We start from the raw sequence: 16691 nt of genomic DNA, 5'->3' as shown, positions 1-16691 counted from the left end.
GTATGCAAAATTGTGTTTGTTTGTGCGGCCACACTATAGCCGGGCTGTACTATTTCATAGCTGCTATGTAACAGTATTTTCTATGCTCATATGAGAGTAATTTTGGTTGGTTTTCTAAAATATACACAATACACAAACAGTGGAGCTAGTGAATGCCTGATATCTGATTAATAAAACCGAGGAGTACAAAGTCTGGGGAAGTTATGACAGCGTTTTTAGCATTTCTGTGTCTGTGTGTTGCAGATTTAAAAAAAAAAAAAAAAACAAGTCCAAATTTTTGAAGGATTTTAAAGTCTTTTATTAACATACATAAACACATAGCATGTCACAAAAGATCTTGTGTTTGTTTCCAAAAACAGCGTGGTAGAAGCGGACGGAAAAATAAAGAGATAGAAAAAATAATTAAAAAGAACTTTCAGGAGTCGCTAAGCCTTGCTTCAGGGGGCAAGAAGAAATTACCGTAGTAGAACAGTGCAGTATTAATAGTAATAATAGTAGTGGTAGTAGTAGTAGTAGTCTCCTAGTAGTTTGAGGGAGAAAGAGAGTACAATCACTAGCCAAGGAGGTAGGAGGGTGATCAGGAATACAAGGAAAGTTATTTCAAAAAGGCTAAGTTAATGTTAAAGATCACGGTTACTCTCCTATTAGAGTATCATAATTGAGCTGAGATCTTTTTCCTCTCTCACTAAAGAAACATAAGAAACCCAATCCCAAGCGATATACCAACCTCTGTTTTTCATGGGCGGTGAATCAATGTTAGTAATTGTAGCACATTTTACATGAGCCACAAAAATTAGAGCTATTTTTACAAAAACAATACTATTAGTTTAGTCTTTTATTGCTTGCTTTTCCACTCCATAAATCCTTTATGTAAAACCAAGATGTTAGCGATGTCAGCTTTACAACTTGACTAAAAGTATGAGGAAGACAGTGGTCAGTCAAGGCCGGGGACAGTGGGTGGTGATAACTTAGCAGTTAAGGATGTAGGCTGGTACAACAAATATTACAGACTGAGTCAGTGTTGAATAAGTGAGATAATCTCTCACCGTTCTGCCCTTGAGCAAGGCAACGTGTCCCTGCATTTTTTTGTGTGTAAAAAGTCAGTTACAAAATCCAAATTTTTGTTGCAATTTTAGGGTAATAAAAATGTCTTTACAAATTGCTGGACTTGCTAAGGTCACATTACTCATTAATTCCTGGGTCAACTAGCAACAACCTAAAAAAGAATATTATAAGGGTCACATTAATTTTATATTTACAGTGGCTTGAAATCTGAGATTATAAGGAGCCTTCCCTCAGAGCGTAAAACTAAATGAAAAGGTTCAAAATCACATCCACAAAAAAAAAAAAAAACAAAGTCGAAACCATACTCTACGTAAGTAAATTAACACAAATGCTTTGATTTTGCTGCTTTTAGCTTCCCTAAAATGTGCATTCTTAGCACCGCCACACAATGTTCTATAACTAGCATTAGAGTAAACCAGCTTTTTTAAGACAAAATGACAGTAAGAGACCTGCCTGAATGACAGTTTGAATCCTGGTAAGCTACACGTTTTATGTCTAGATATTGGAATAATGGTGATACGTGAAGGTAAATATTTTGGCCGTTAAGGGTTAGTCCTGCCAAAAATAAAAATTCTGCCATTAATTCACCCTCATATTTGTTCCAAACACTGCCTGACTTACATTGTTCTGCAAGAGAATGACAAAACTTTCATTTTAAACTACTGATCTTTAAACAGGATTACACACTTGTTATTCGGCGTCACCATTTCGCGTGCATTTACGAGAGTATGAGTACTGAGCCTTTTGCAGTAATAATACAAATACGCATACTAACGAATATATAACTAAAACGATTTTTCCAATGGATTCCACTACGACTGTTATTGCCTAAATTTCTCAACAAATCGAAGCTCCATTGCAGTTTTTCAAAAAAAACCAAAAGTCAGTTTCAGCCATTGTTTATACACATTGTCTCATATGTAGTCAAAATATACATATGCCACCTGGCGCTAAAGTCCTAAAAGGCCAGTTACACCAACACGTCATACTTTCGAAATAATTGGTACAACACAAAATTGTTTCTGTAATCACATAAACTCCCCTTCATTTTCCGTTTACTAAACATTTGACTCAACTGAAGCTAAAATCGCTGTTCTGAAGCGTGCCTTTGCTTCTAGACGAAGGTGAGGGTCATCAAAGCAAAAGGCCATTGTGGGCATAACACTCAAACACGTGATTCAACTAAACAACTAAGATTTGTAGGAACTTGATCAACCCACTGAGCAGACCTAACCTCAGTGTTGATAAAGGAGAACTAAAACAGAACAGTCTAATCTGCTACTACACACACCTGTTAGGCACAGCACAGGGATCGATACAAACACAGGTGAGCGCTAGAGACACACTGTGCTATACTCTGCATAGAAAAAAAAATGATTGAAATAAATAATAAACACACTCACGCACACATACACAAACCGAGGCGCTCATACCCACTGGCATCTTTAACAATAAGCCGAGTCCTTTTCTTCTGTGGCTAATGTTGTTTTTGTTGTTGGTGTTTTATCTAAAACATTTTGATGCAAGACTTCTGTAACTGTTGTAAAACAAGTTTTCATAGAGTAGCCGCCTCTCTTTTCCCCTCAGTCGCTCCTAATCATCATCTTCCATCACGGGTCTGTATCCCAGTGCAACGTGAATGTCGATTTCTGCGGCAGACCATAACACAAAAGCGTTATATCAGGATCTTTTCTGAGGCAATGAAGTGACAAGTAATTATGTTTTTCTTGTTTATTCATATATTATATCAGATGTGTCTGAAGACATACATCTGCAAGAAAGTAATCTCTCATGTTTTTTTTTTTTTTTTTATAAATTATCCATATGTCATTTTTGAATTTTTAGTGAATATCTCAACCACTTTGTTTCTAAGGGTTGTCAAGTAGTGTTCACTGAGATACTATAATAGTTTTCAACAATTGTTTTGAATTAGTTTTAATTATGTTTTCAATTTACATTTGACTTTGTTAAAGTTTTTGTCATTTGTATTAGCTGTTATTAGAGGTGTTGTTTTTTTATGTTTGTGTTTATGTCTTTATTCCAGCTTTACTTTAGTACATTGTGTTAAACTAAATGATTTTCTTTTCTTGAAAACAAGATGTAATTAACTAATAATTTTTCCCCCTTGAAAGACGCCTTTACACACACACACACACACACACAAACACACATATATCAGATATATATATATATATATATATATATATATATATATATATATATATATGTGTGTATATATATATATACACACACACACACACACACACACAAACTGCATGATAGTCATCTAATATCTGTCATTCCAGCAATGCTATTATTATTTATATACTATTATTTTATTCATCTTTTGAATTATAATTAATTTGACATTTTTCATATTACTCTGAATCCTCTTTTAGTTTTTTTAAATTTTCACAGTTTTAATTATTTCATTTTTATATATCTATATAATTGTACATTTTTTTGTTTTTATTACATGAAAAATTGCATTCATTAAATCAGTTCATGTTCATCTGCTGTGATCTCACCTGGTAGTTTATTGTAAAAACTGGTGTTGGGTTGACTTTTGCAGTGCAGTCATCTGACTGGGCAAAATCCTCCTCCTGTGATTGGCTGAGAATAGCCTTCACTGGCCTGCACAAACACAAACATATGATGTCTATATATAAATCTGCATGCAAATGTAGCATCTTGAATATATATATATATACATATATATATATATATATATATATATATATATATATATATATATATATATATATATATATATATATATATATATATAGTGTTAAGTGTCATAAAAGAAAGCATGCTGCCATCTAGTGACAAAAAAGCATACATATATACAGCGTGATGGAGAATGAGAGAGCAAGACAGCATTTCATTGTTCATTTTAATAGTGAGTTCTGCTCACCTGGGTCCCTTCTTTAAGCAGCGTGTCTCCATTGGTCAACAGCAGCTGTCCATCATCCATGTCCTGGCTGTCAGAGCCAGAAGCGTGCTGCAGGGCCTGCTGGTAACTCCAGGGTCATCTGGTGGGTTCCGCCACGCCCACCAGGCTGGAGGGATCATCTTCTGTGCCAGTGCAGTAGGGGGTGTCAGGCACCTCATCGAAGCTCAAGAGCGGCTGCGGGAGAGCAGGGAGGAGCTGGCAAGATGAGGAGGCCCGGGTGTCCTCCATCAGGTCCATTATGTGGCTGGGGCCTGGGAGAGGGGCTGTAGCAGGCGCTGGGCCACTGTCCCACAAGTCTAGCAGGCTGTCGTCTGTGCTGGGTAATGGAGCAGGAGCGGACTGGGGAGAAACACTTGGGGAGGTCTTGACAAATCCAGATTCCTGCACTGGAGTTTGTTTGGGAGTGTCAAAGGCTAGAGGAAAGAAAATGTAAGAAATATAATAATGAACTATATTACATATAAGCTTTTGGCGAAATATATTGTGCACGGAAAACTTTGTGCAATTAATTCCAAAGAACAATATGGAACATGGAAGTTAGAGTTAAGTTAAAATTTTCACAGAATAGAATTATATTTAGGGTATAAATTGTTCCATGTGATTACATAAAAAATATTAAACCAGAAAATATTGGGTTAACAAAAATCATTAAGGGGAAAATTTAATTTTTTTTCTATTTTTTACAATGTTTAAATGTATACCATATAAAAATATATCAAATACACTTCAGTTCAGTACTTTTGTCTTAAGGAAGCATTCATGGTGAAAATCAATGATTTTATGGATATGTTTATAATACTGTTGTGATTATAAACAGTAAATTCAGCCCCAGTGAAGTGCTTTTCTTAAGTACATTTAGTGCAGGATTTACACTCATGAGCTGAAAAAATCAGTCAGCTGTGAAGGCAAACACAACCTGGACAAACAAATGAGCCCCCGGCCGCATCACAGTGGCCAGATTGTATGCAAGAGATGATTTTGAGGGAGCAATAAAAGTCTGCAACTGTGTAAATGATTAAGCTGAGATTCAACATTTTACATGCCAAATAGACCTTGTATAAGTCATATTTTGTAAGAAATTGTGGAAAAATCTGTTTCTGGTTCTAAACTGTTTTTTATTTAAAATAACACTGCTGCTTCAGATAAAATATGCATGCATTGTATGTCCTTTGTTTCTTTTTCTTTCAAAAAGCACTCAGCTGAAACAATGTGTAAGGTATGTTCTGTGTGCAAAAGTTGGTTGTGCATGAAACACACTAATATTAAACCTAAAAAAATGGTATTAAGTAGTATAATAATGCATTGCCACCTAATGGTCAGAAGATGAAAAGGCTGGTGTTTTTATATTTGGAGTAACATATAGAGTCGAACAATAAACCAATTTTTCACTGACCATGTTCTTAAAGTACTAAAAAAAGTTTTAAATCTTATATGTTAATAGCTTTTGATTAGTTTTGCCTATTGTCAGGAGACTGGTGTTAATAGTTTCTTTGGGCCATGCTGAGAAACCAATAATCAATAATTGACCATTTTGATTCTCTTTGAAAACCTACTTTTTCAGGGTTTTATTTTTTCACCAAATTTGTCATTTGATTTTACTGTATCGATAAATTTCATGGCATAAGGACAAACTGCATTAAACATTTACACCATGTCATTGTCAAATCATACTAACCATAGCACCACCTATTGGACAAAAGTAAAAGACCATTAATTCATATTACTGATGATTGTAAGGTTTTTCAGCCATTTTGCCTCTGTTGTGCTTGGTCCTCAGTTACTGCGTGCATCTACAGTATATTTGTTATTAATATTGATTTGCAATTGTAACTTTTGAGACTTCAATTGAGAGGTGGGTAAATGTTATAAGGTTAGTTCACTCCAAAATGAAAATTCTGTCATTAATTACACACCCTAATGTTGTTCCAAACCCTTTAGAATCCTTAAAGTTAAGATAGAGTCAATGTGACATTGGTGGCTCAACTTGCAACGCTATGAGAATAATTTTTTTGTGCAACGAAAACAAAAATAAAATGTACTCAACCATTCTTTTCCCCTGTGTTATTACTTAAGAATTCATGATTTAATCAATTGCTATTTATATTTTTTTGGAAAAGCGCACGCATGTACGTAATAGCTACTGTTTACGTTTAGGGAAAAATGCATTGTTATACTCTAAAATGGTAGAAGACGTAACTTTGGGGGAGAATAATGGCTGAGTAAATTATGTTGTTGTATTATATTTGTTTTCTTTCCGTAAAAAAAGGATTCTCGTAGAATTACAAAACTTCAATTTGAAGTGAACTAACCCTTTAATGATAGGATATGAGAGGGGCATAAGATCAGGAAACATCCTGAGTAAGATCTAAACTCATGTTAGCCACAAAAGCATAATGTGCCAACCTCTAGGCAACAGCTCCCACTCAATATTAATGAAGAGAAAACTCAATTATCAAAAAGAATATTGTCACAAGAGGTCCCTTGTTCTTGAGGCCTTACCAAACTCCTTTCGAAAAAAGTCCTCTTTTTCCTCCTGAATGGCAATTTTGGGGATGGGAGTACATCCAGTGGTCATGCTGCGCTCGAGATTCCTTCAGTAGAGTCATCTGAGACATCAAAGAGAAGGTAAACGTTTGATCTGGGCTCAAGTACATCTCAAACAACTCATACCAGCCAAAATATCAATCACAACACAGATGACAAAGTTTGCAAATAGTCTGAAAGTACTGCTAACAATGCCAAACAATAGCAAGCAGTGTTTTTGTCTGTCGAAAAATGTGCATCGTCCCCAGCGCCCTCGTCAGTGATCATGACAATAAAACACAGACATGCCAACGTGACCATGAAGACACAACACAGTGTGCAGCGAAGAAAATTAGTTCACAAATTTACAAAAGCATGTAGTTCCTGAACATGCACACACTATTACAAATGACGGCACAATAAATATGTTTTATTAATATAAATGTCATAAACAGCCCTTAAGCATGTATAATCATATGCATCCACCAATGTGTCATGGCGTTATGAAATGATACATACAGAAACACTAAAGGTTGACCTCTCGATCTCATGACAAGCTAAAGCAAGCTGACAAGTTAAAAAAATATTCAATTAATTGAGTTTTAAGTGGCATGTGGTCAGTACAAGACAAAATGTAATATAATCATACAGCAAATATCTAAAATCTATGCAATTTTAAAGGATAACCTAAATAATGACACATCAGCCCTTTGGGAAGAACAGCCACAGTTGAGATTTCTTTAATATCTCAATTGCTTCCCCTGGAAAATAATACTTAAAAGAGAAAGAGTTTTTATAATATCATATATTTATTTATTTCCTTCTTTGCAGAGATTAAAGGGGTCATGACATGAGACACCAAATTGTTCTTGATCTTCTGAATCAAAGAAGTCTTTGTATGCTCAATAAATCCTGCAAGTTTCATAACATAAAATGTCCTCATCATCAATTAAAAAAAGCATTTATGTAATAACCCTCAGAAAATGGCTTGTTTCGGATGATGTCACCCGGGTGCAGTCAGTTGCCTTTAGCATAACACATTGATGAAAACTTATCTTCTAATCACAGGCCTTCAAGGAACATATTTAAATAAAATACAATAAAATAAAAATGTCATGAGCCTTTAAGAAGTCTACAACCAAAAGTCAGAGATTTAATTTTTGAACTCAAATAGTTATCAAATTAATTCAAAACAAAATTACTGTATGGCAAGAATAATCTCATTTTGAAAATTCAGAAGAAACATCTGAGACAAAGTTACAATGGATGAAGCATACTTAAAACCCAATTAAGTCTCTTGAGCTCTGAAAGAGCAACCTCTGAGCTACAAAATTTTCCACTGGAAGTCACCAACTTGTAATGCAACAAAAAACTGAGATGCAAATGTTGGAGATAGCCACTTTAATACAGCTACAGCTGAAGGAAGACCTCACAAGACATAACAAGCACAATTAATGAAACCACAATGACCATCATAAAAACTTTGCAGGAAAACAGTTGTACAGATCAAGTAACAATTCAAATTTCTGAAAGGTAAAATCCATTGTACCACTCCAGAAAAACTTTAGATGTTGGGTCTTAGTACAGACCTAATTTTTGGTCCTCATAGCACACACTGATAATTGTGGACGCCATTTGTCCTTGTGTTGCTGTTTAATTTTACAGTCAAACACACCACAAGGTCAGCTCCACAAAGATCACAAATGATACCATAGTCATACAAGGTCCACGGAACGCAAGCCCTAGGGCTTGGAAACCACAGTCACATGCGGTGCAATGTGGCATACACTCCTGAGTCAACAGGACGGAAGGAAGCGCAGACAGGGCCGCCGGTTATCCGTCAGAAAGAGCATAAGAGGAAAGGAGGGGACATGAGGGGAGTAACATTGGTGAGATTCAACCAGATCTCCTAACCAAAAGAATCACTTTGTCTCAGTCCTCCAAAACGTCCATGGCATAGCTTCAAAATAACACATACTCAGTATTTCCTGTGCAAAATACAAAATCAACAGACAACAAGTATAGAACACAAATAGGGACTGTGGACCCAGAGAAGTATGGCAATATGGTTCAAATCATTGAAAGAAATGGATTGTGACACTGAGAAAGCCATAGTCTTAGTTAACTAGAACGGAAGGTTACTTGAGATGGGACATACAGAAGGGGACATGGTCACTTGAGATTGGACATATAGTTCAACCTGTAAGAGCCGAGGACACAGTGTCTTAAAAAGGTGGTTCTGTCTTCATCAGGACACCCTAAACCTGCTCCAGAGTGGGACAGTTTTCAGTTCACACTGAAATTCTGATTGATTAAATCACATACAATTTCCATTCTGTCATTATTTACTCACTCTCATGTTGTTTCAGAACCAGAAGACAATTTTTTTTTTCATGGAACACAAAAGGAGATGAAATGAATGTACTCCTTTAATTCAATATGTAAAAATAACATTAACAAAATGTCATAACTTGACCTTTTGGTAAAATTATAAAATTATGTTTTCATTTCTTTTTCTGTACATCACAAGACAGAAGAAAAGGTCTGTTGCTATATATTTCATTATACAACATTAATGACTCAAAATATGTCATGGCGTAGCCATTAAATCTAAAAAGTTGTAACAAACTTTCATTACACTTTTAAAATATGTATTTAGATTGTTTAATTTATTTATTTATTTATTTTGGCCTGTATGTTTATTATTACATTATTTTGTTGGTCGGGCAGAAATGTTTAAAATATTAACAACCAGTGAATTAATTTTGTTAAAATACTCACCACACATATACAGAGACATAATATATTATTTAAAATATAAAGATTAGATTAAGATTATGATCAATTTGTATTTTACATGTGTGCACACACACACAAACCAATCACACTATTTTAGGGAAAAGAGCAGTTTCGACATTCTTGAAAACATCTCCATTCGTGTTCCACAGAAGAAACTAAGTCACATGGATTTGGAGTGACATAAGGCTGAGTAAATGGGGACAGATGCTTAACTTCAGAGTGAACTATCCCTTTGATACTAGCACATACTGACACTGGAAGACCAGGGTGCATCCGGTACAGTGCAGCCACAGTGAATGCTCTCAGAAGCGCAGTGCTGCTGGAGAAGCCAAAAGAAAAATGGTAATTCAGTGAAGAGGGTGGCTACAGGCTAGGCTGGTGACTTTGTGATCCTATGCTGATGCAGTAGCCCTCAGCAAGATCTGTCCAGTACCTACCAGGTGGACCTGGCTGCCGCCGTGAATGGGGCGGAGTGCGAGAAGGGGCGGGCTGCAATCGGATGGACTGTGCTGCTGCCTCAAGAATGGACTGTCCAAGCGGCCTGGTAAACGGGAGACAGGACCATCGTGCGGGACACGCGGACACCGACGCACACACATAGAGCCATGTACACAGGTGTGACAGAGGAAGACCAGACCAGATAGACAGGAGGAAAGAAATCCAGGGACAGAGAGGGAAGAAATTTGTATAAAAGAGAAATGATTAGAGAAATATAGAGGAACGAGTTCAAATAAGAAGCAATTATGGATGTGCAGCAGTTGGGTAGAGGTTAAATAAGATCCAGGATCGTCAGAAGGATAGATGGAATGTTGAAACGGAAATCAAACAGATGTGTTAACAACCAAAAGGATGGAGTGAGCAGAAGGAAAAAAAGAAATTACCAAGAAATGGAGAGAAAAAAAAGTGAGGTAGAAGGAGAGAGGTAAGAAAACAGTTGTTAGTGTGATGGTCTCACACCCTCTGAATATAAAGCAGCAGTTGTTTCAGTGGTTGTACCCTTCATCAACAGATCATAGTGAAGAGTTTGACTTTCACTCCAACACTGAAAAGGCTAAGATCTTAAATAAACTACTGAAATAGCATAATCAACCAGTAATAATATTACTCAGTCTGTTGGAAAATCGCACTAATATATCGTTTTTTTTGACAATAAAGAAACCCTTGCTTCAGCATCCCTGCTGAAAAGAATCCTTACTTATACTATCCTATGGTGGTTTGATGGTTTAGGAGGGTTTATGTCAGTGAGAATAGGAGTCCTGAATTGGAAATTTCCAGATGCTTTTTCCAGAAAGTATTGAAATCATTGATTTACTCAACTTCTACAAGGTAGAAGGTCTGAAGCTGATGTGAAAAAGTTGAATATCAGCTGAAACAAAACATGTTCTCAACTAGTCACTTTAATAAAAAAAAAAACATCAGTTAGTGAGCTGTATGATTTAGACAAAGCACAATTAGCGATTGGATTTCAACAGAGTTTGCATGTTAGCACGTTGCTAAGCTATTATGCTTAATATTCGATTAAGCATAATACATAGAAATGTACATAGAAATGTTAGTATTTTTTATTATTATTAGATTGATTTGAATTGATTTAACTACTACTCCAGATTCTGGCCAGTGAGACATACTAAATGAACAAATATTATAACATTTGAATAATCTATCTCTCTATGTATACAGTATATGCAACAGTCCTTTATCCAAACATGTAAAAAAATGTAAGTATTAATTGATAAATTAAATAATTGATAAATTGATTCGTAATTCAAAACATTCTCACATTTACAACTGCGGCTTACATTAACTGTAGGGGGCTTATGAAATTTAGATCCTCTTTAACCTCGGTTCTCTATATAAATATATAAAGGTATATCAATCTACATAATTTAACTGTCTATGAGCCTAACAAATCTGTCGTGATGTTTCAGAGCAGAGATTTCAGCACATTCTGAGACAGATGGTCTCTCCTGAGCTGTGCTGTTTAACTCACATTAAATGACAGATTGAGATACAAGTGAAGAGCAAGAAGCAGGACAAACAAAGGCTTAGGATTTAGCATATATGCCCTCCTCCTTCTCCTCTCCACTCTTTTACTATGATCTTACCGGTCCTGTGTGTGGTGACTGGTGAGATGTCCACGCTGTTGGCTGTGGCCCTCTCTCTCTGCTTGAAGAATTCACGAGGGTTACTGGGCCTTTGGGCAATGATGGCTGCTGCTTCCTATAAACATATTAACACGGGAAAGCAAGGTGAAAGATAGATAGATAGATAAATAGATAGATAGATAGATAGATAGATAGATAGATAGATAGATAGATAGATACTAGATAGATAGATCCTATAGATAGATGACTGCACATGCATGCACAGAAACACAATGTCTTGAAATAGCATGAGGAATCCCACTGACCCACATGTAAATCCCAGCAGAATATCTGTCATCATAACACAATTCTGTCCCACATTTCGAGTTTGTTAGGATCAGAATCTGTTCCCCTTTTGTAAAAAACTTATTTGAGAAATTAACCGATTTTTGAGTGGCCTTACAAGCTCTGTTTCAACCCACCTCGACCTCTGTTTCCTTTTTGTCCAGGGAAGGGTCTTCATAGCTGGGCTCTGTCTGTGAAGTGGATGAATGCGCTTGTTTATTTTCAGCAGGGGGCAGCAAATCCTTTTTTTTAATAGATGTGGGACACTTCACATGAAGTTCATCACTTTACAAATGATTATTTATTTATATAAATTCATTCCATTTATTACAGGACAATATTACTGAAGACACAACCCATAACCCATAAAGCATTTAGCAAATGACTCAAGCCATAAAAGCATATCTTAAAAACCAAACCTGGTTTACTGTATGCAAAGCATACGCACTCTTACAATCAAGGGTTGATTCCTTGACCTCTCTTTGGCCTCTTCCTCCTCCTGCATCTTCTTCCTGTGAGCACGTATAAAATCGCAGATAGCATTATAATCACGGATGGCTGTGTCATCAGTGTTGGCCGTTGTGGCACCATTCCTACCTCTGTTCCTCGATTTGCCGCTCCCTCTCACGGTACCGCTTCTCTCTTTCCTCTTGCTCTTTTTTTTCCAGCTCCATCCTCTCGGCTTCAAAGCGCTGCCGTTCCTCAGAAGCCTTCCTTCTCTCTTCCTCCTTTCTCAACTCCTCCTCCCGCTTTAAACAAGAAACATGTCAGTAAAACATTACTAAAATGAATTTACAATCAGCATAAGATTACAACAATAACATTTATACTTATTATTTCTTCTTATTTTAATCATATTGTATGCATGTGATATCACATTTTAGTGGATACAAATAGATCTAAAGATTAAAGAATGCAATACTCTATTTTGTGCAAAAACACAAAATGATAAAAGCCTCCATATTTTTTTGTGAAAATATAAATATATGTATAAATCAGATTTTCTCTTGATTACTTAACAGCTAGCACTTTATGTATCCTAAATGATTGTTTATTAAGTTATATTTAAATTGTACCAGTAAATATTAAAATAATTAATATTTCAAAATGGATAATTGAAAATTGGAAAACATATTGTGTTGTGATATGTTTTTTCTGTATTATATGTCTTAAATTTATCTACACTGGCAAAGATGTACGTACCTTTTATAAAACATTATTGTGAAATTTTATTGTTATTATTAGTAGTAACAATAAGAACCATATGTTATGTAAAAATCAATATAGATATGTGACCTTGAAGCTGAGATTTATACATCATCTGTTGATGTATGGTTTGAAAGGATCAGACAATATTTGGCCGAGATACCATATTTAAAAATCTGCGGTTCTCACCTCATAATTAAGTTTTTAGCAATGCAACATGATCTTTACTTAATATCCCGATTTTTGGCATAAAAAAGAAAAATCTATAATTTTGACTCATGCAATGTATTTTTGGCTACTGCTACAAAAAACCCTGTGCTATTTATGATTACTTTTGTGGTACAGGGTCACATATGTTTCACTCAGTAAACATTACCTTTTTATATTTCACTGCTAAGATTATCTAGTTTTCAAATCGAGCGTTGTTTTCATAATGGATTTTCACAATTAGGACTGAAATCTGTACATGAAGAATGTAGCAGTAAGTATAGTAAAAAGTTTCTAAAACCAAGAAAATTTCAATAAAACCCTTGAAACATTAAGTTAGTACCCAGTTAGCACAATATCATTGAGCTACGAGAAAGCAGAATCTATTCTACTTAAGCTGCTAATAAATGAATGGTGTCAAACAAATCTGACAGAACTACTTCCTCATAATCTTAAAACAAAGAGACTAGTCAGCTGAGCCGTCAAATTATGTGCTAGAACTAGTTTACAGTGGTTCACACTGCCATCCTGAAGAGTCTAAGATCAAGCATTTTGCAGCATAAAACCCCAAGGAATCAGATTGCTACCTTGGCTTGTTCCCAGAACTCCTCTCGATTGATTTTCTTCATCTCAATCTCTGCATTTGTTTTCTGGTAGGTGGTGCCCTGCGATCGAGAGGAAAGGGGAAGTGTGAGTACTGGCTATATTTCAATTGGATAGCTAACTACAGACAAAGATGTTGATCTATCGGAGGAACTATGGACAGTTTGCTTCTTCTCCATACTTAAAATCAGCTAGAAAGCACAAACACAATCACAAAGGTAACAATTTACATTATTGCTTTAATTTGATGACACTAGCAAAAAAAAAAAAATGTATAAAAAAATATCCAAAACAGTGTTAATCTTTTTAATCTAATGGTAATCTACAGCATTTATTATCATTATCTTGTTGTTCATGTAAACATAATTCATATTTTAAATAAAATGTTTTATTTGTTAATGCACTGTGAACTAACATGAACAAACAATGAAGAATAGTATTTTAATGAGTAACATTAAGATTATTAAATGCAGTAAAATGCATGTTAGCTAATGCTAATAATGGGAATTTATTGTAAAGCACTCAAAAGATTAGATTAGATTACATGCTTAAATTTGTTTGTCTAAAAAGCTACGATATGATACACTAATACAACATTTTAGGGTTTGCGTCATTCAGATAAGTGAGCAAAACAGCCGGAAGGATCTTGGTTATTTTAAAAGTGTGTGAATAAACTCAGTGTTTCACATAGAACAGAAACAATCATTGTTTCAGTTCCTCTCTATCAACAATGCAGCTCTAAGAGCTCTTTCCTCTAAAAACAGCAACAAGGCTGTGCCCTTGTGTCAGACATCACACTATTAGAGAGCCATTCACAGACAACTTGATTTGACCCCTTTCCTGTAGAGTCCATATGCACGTAAACAAGCCCACACACACACACACACACACACACGCACACACACACACACATCAGGCCCTCTCTCAACCCTTAAGCAGCCCTTCCGTCACCAATCACGCACAACGTGCTCTGCGTTCTCCTCGTCTCTCATTCGCAGGCGGCTAAGCACTGGACTTGCCACTGGAGCGGTCCCATTGGTCAGCCTCTGTCCGATGGCCGAGGGGTCGATGTCGTCCATGCTGCTAGCGTTCACAATGACGTCAACACCCTGGAGAGAGTAAAAGAGCATCAGTAGTACTGCTGCAAACACACTCACATCACCTGGCAACCAGCATCAACCTCGCATTTAAATGACGAGCACTTTGTTAAGTCACTATGGCATACAGCCCGATTGTCCCAGGAGTGTCAGACAAAAGAAGAAAGTCACAAAAGCATCGGTGGGGAAGGCATGGGCAAACTGCTTGACAAGTTTCCTAGGGACGTTTTCTGATTCTTCCTTATCCCAAGTATGAGAAGATACGTTAAAAAGTTCAGTATCAAAAATCATGAAGCGTGAATCAGTGCAAAGTGTCTGTTTAAAGGGACTGGTTCAAAATCATTCATTTGTGCCACCATTTTTTTAAAGGGTTATTGGAGTTCATTAAATATATAAAAGCAGGTAAATATTAATTCAAAATAAAACTAGTAATTTAAAATAATAATAATAAAAAAATCTATGTATTATGTACTGAAAACAGTGTGAAAATGTTTGTAAGACATATTTTAAAAAGAACAAACATTTAATTATTAACAAATATTGTAAATTTGCATTCTTTGTCCATTAGAAGAAAAATGGATTTAATTGTTTTGTAAATCTGTGATGAAACTTTACTGCAGCGCCAGGAAATTTTTGTGAAAGAGATTTTTAATGTCAGAGGGGTTAACCTGGTTAAATAAAGACTAATGGAAAAAAAAGTAATTTAAGCGCACACATATCACAAATAGGCTAAAAGCGCTGAGATATTTGACTCTAATGCCTCTCTAATTTGACTCTAATGACTCTAATGCCTTTTAAAAATGCTAATTATTAATAAAGAAGATAGGGGCACTATAACAAAATGTACGCTACAGTTTAAAAGGTTGTGTAGATATTATGTTTTTGTGTTTTTGTGATTTTTGTTATGTTTTAAAGAAGTCTCAACAAGTCTTATTTGACACAAAATACAGCAAAAACTGAAATTATAAAAAATTATGTGATTTATTCCTGTGATGGAAAAACTGAATTTTCAACAGCCATTAATCCAGTCTTTAGTGTCACATGACTTTTAAGAAATCATTCTAATATGATAATCTGGTGCTCAAGAAACCTAACCGCAGGTATTTTTGTGAAACACATATATATATATCGTTTCAGGATTCTTTGAAGAAAGTTTTTTTGCGATAGCAATCATTAGCAATATTAAGATTAGCAATAGCAATATTAATAAAAGAATGATTGCAGACTTACTATGTACAGTATGTACATATCAAGCGATAACTGTGAATCAATATAAATGATAGGAAAAAATGAGAAGTGAATGCAATTAGGCTTTTCATTCTGTATTAAAAACAGGTCTTCAGCGTGTTTGTAAGCACACAAGAGTGTTTGTGTGATCGTCGCAGCATACTGAGCTGGACCTCTAACCGAGCTTTTGTAAGAACATCAAATAACCGACTATATCTAGTTCACGTGTGTTTCTCTAACACAGCTAGATGAATGCTGCCATCAGTCTTTTCAGCAGCTGAAAAAGAGCAGCCGATGAGTTGACTGGCACTTTAGATCAATTCATTCCTGATAGCAGCGTCTCTCTTTCAACCCAAAAGCACAATCTCTGTGGCGGCCTTGGTCGTCTCGCTGATGTTTCATCGTGGAGTTTCTCTACACTTCTCTATACTTCTATTCTCTCTCTCTCTCCTTTTCTCGCCCACGCACCCACGTTGAAGAGATTGAGAGATTTGAAAAGGCGAGCGGCCCCCCATTCAGATCCCTCACACCGACAGACACCTCCAACACAATAGCCCTGAAGAGGACTGTGTTAGTCAT

General features: G+C 35.7%; 1 pseudogene; it reads right to left on the bottom strand.

Moving 5' to 3' along the window:
* Positions 1-2658: 2658 nt before the first annotated feature.
* Positions 2659-16691, bottom strand: part of LOC122355761 — a 59695-nt pseudogene continuing 45662 nt past the window's right edge.

This window comes from Puntigrus tetrazona, chromosome 12 (genome assembly GCF_018831695.1).
Source record: "Puntigrus tetrazona isolate hp1 chromosome 12, ASM1883169v1, whole genome shotgun sequence".
Lineage (NCBI taxonomy): Eukaryota > Metazoa > Chordata > Actinopteri > Cypriniformes > Cyprinidae > Puntigrus > Puntigrus tetrazona.
Note: the sequence above shows the minus strand (reverse complement) of the source record. Positions and strands in the feature narration are given on the sequence as shown.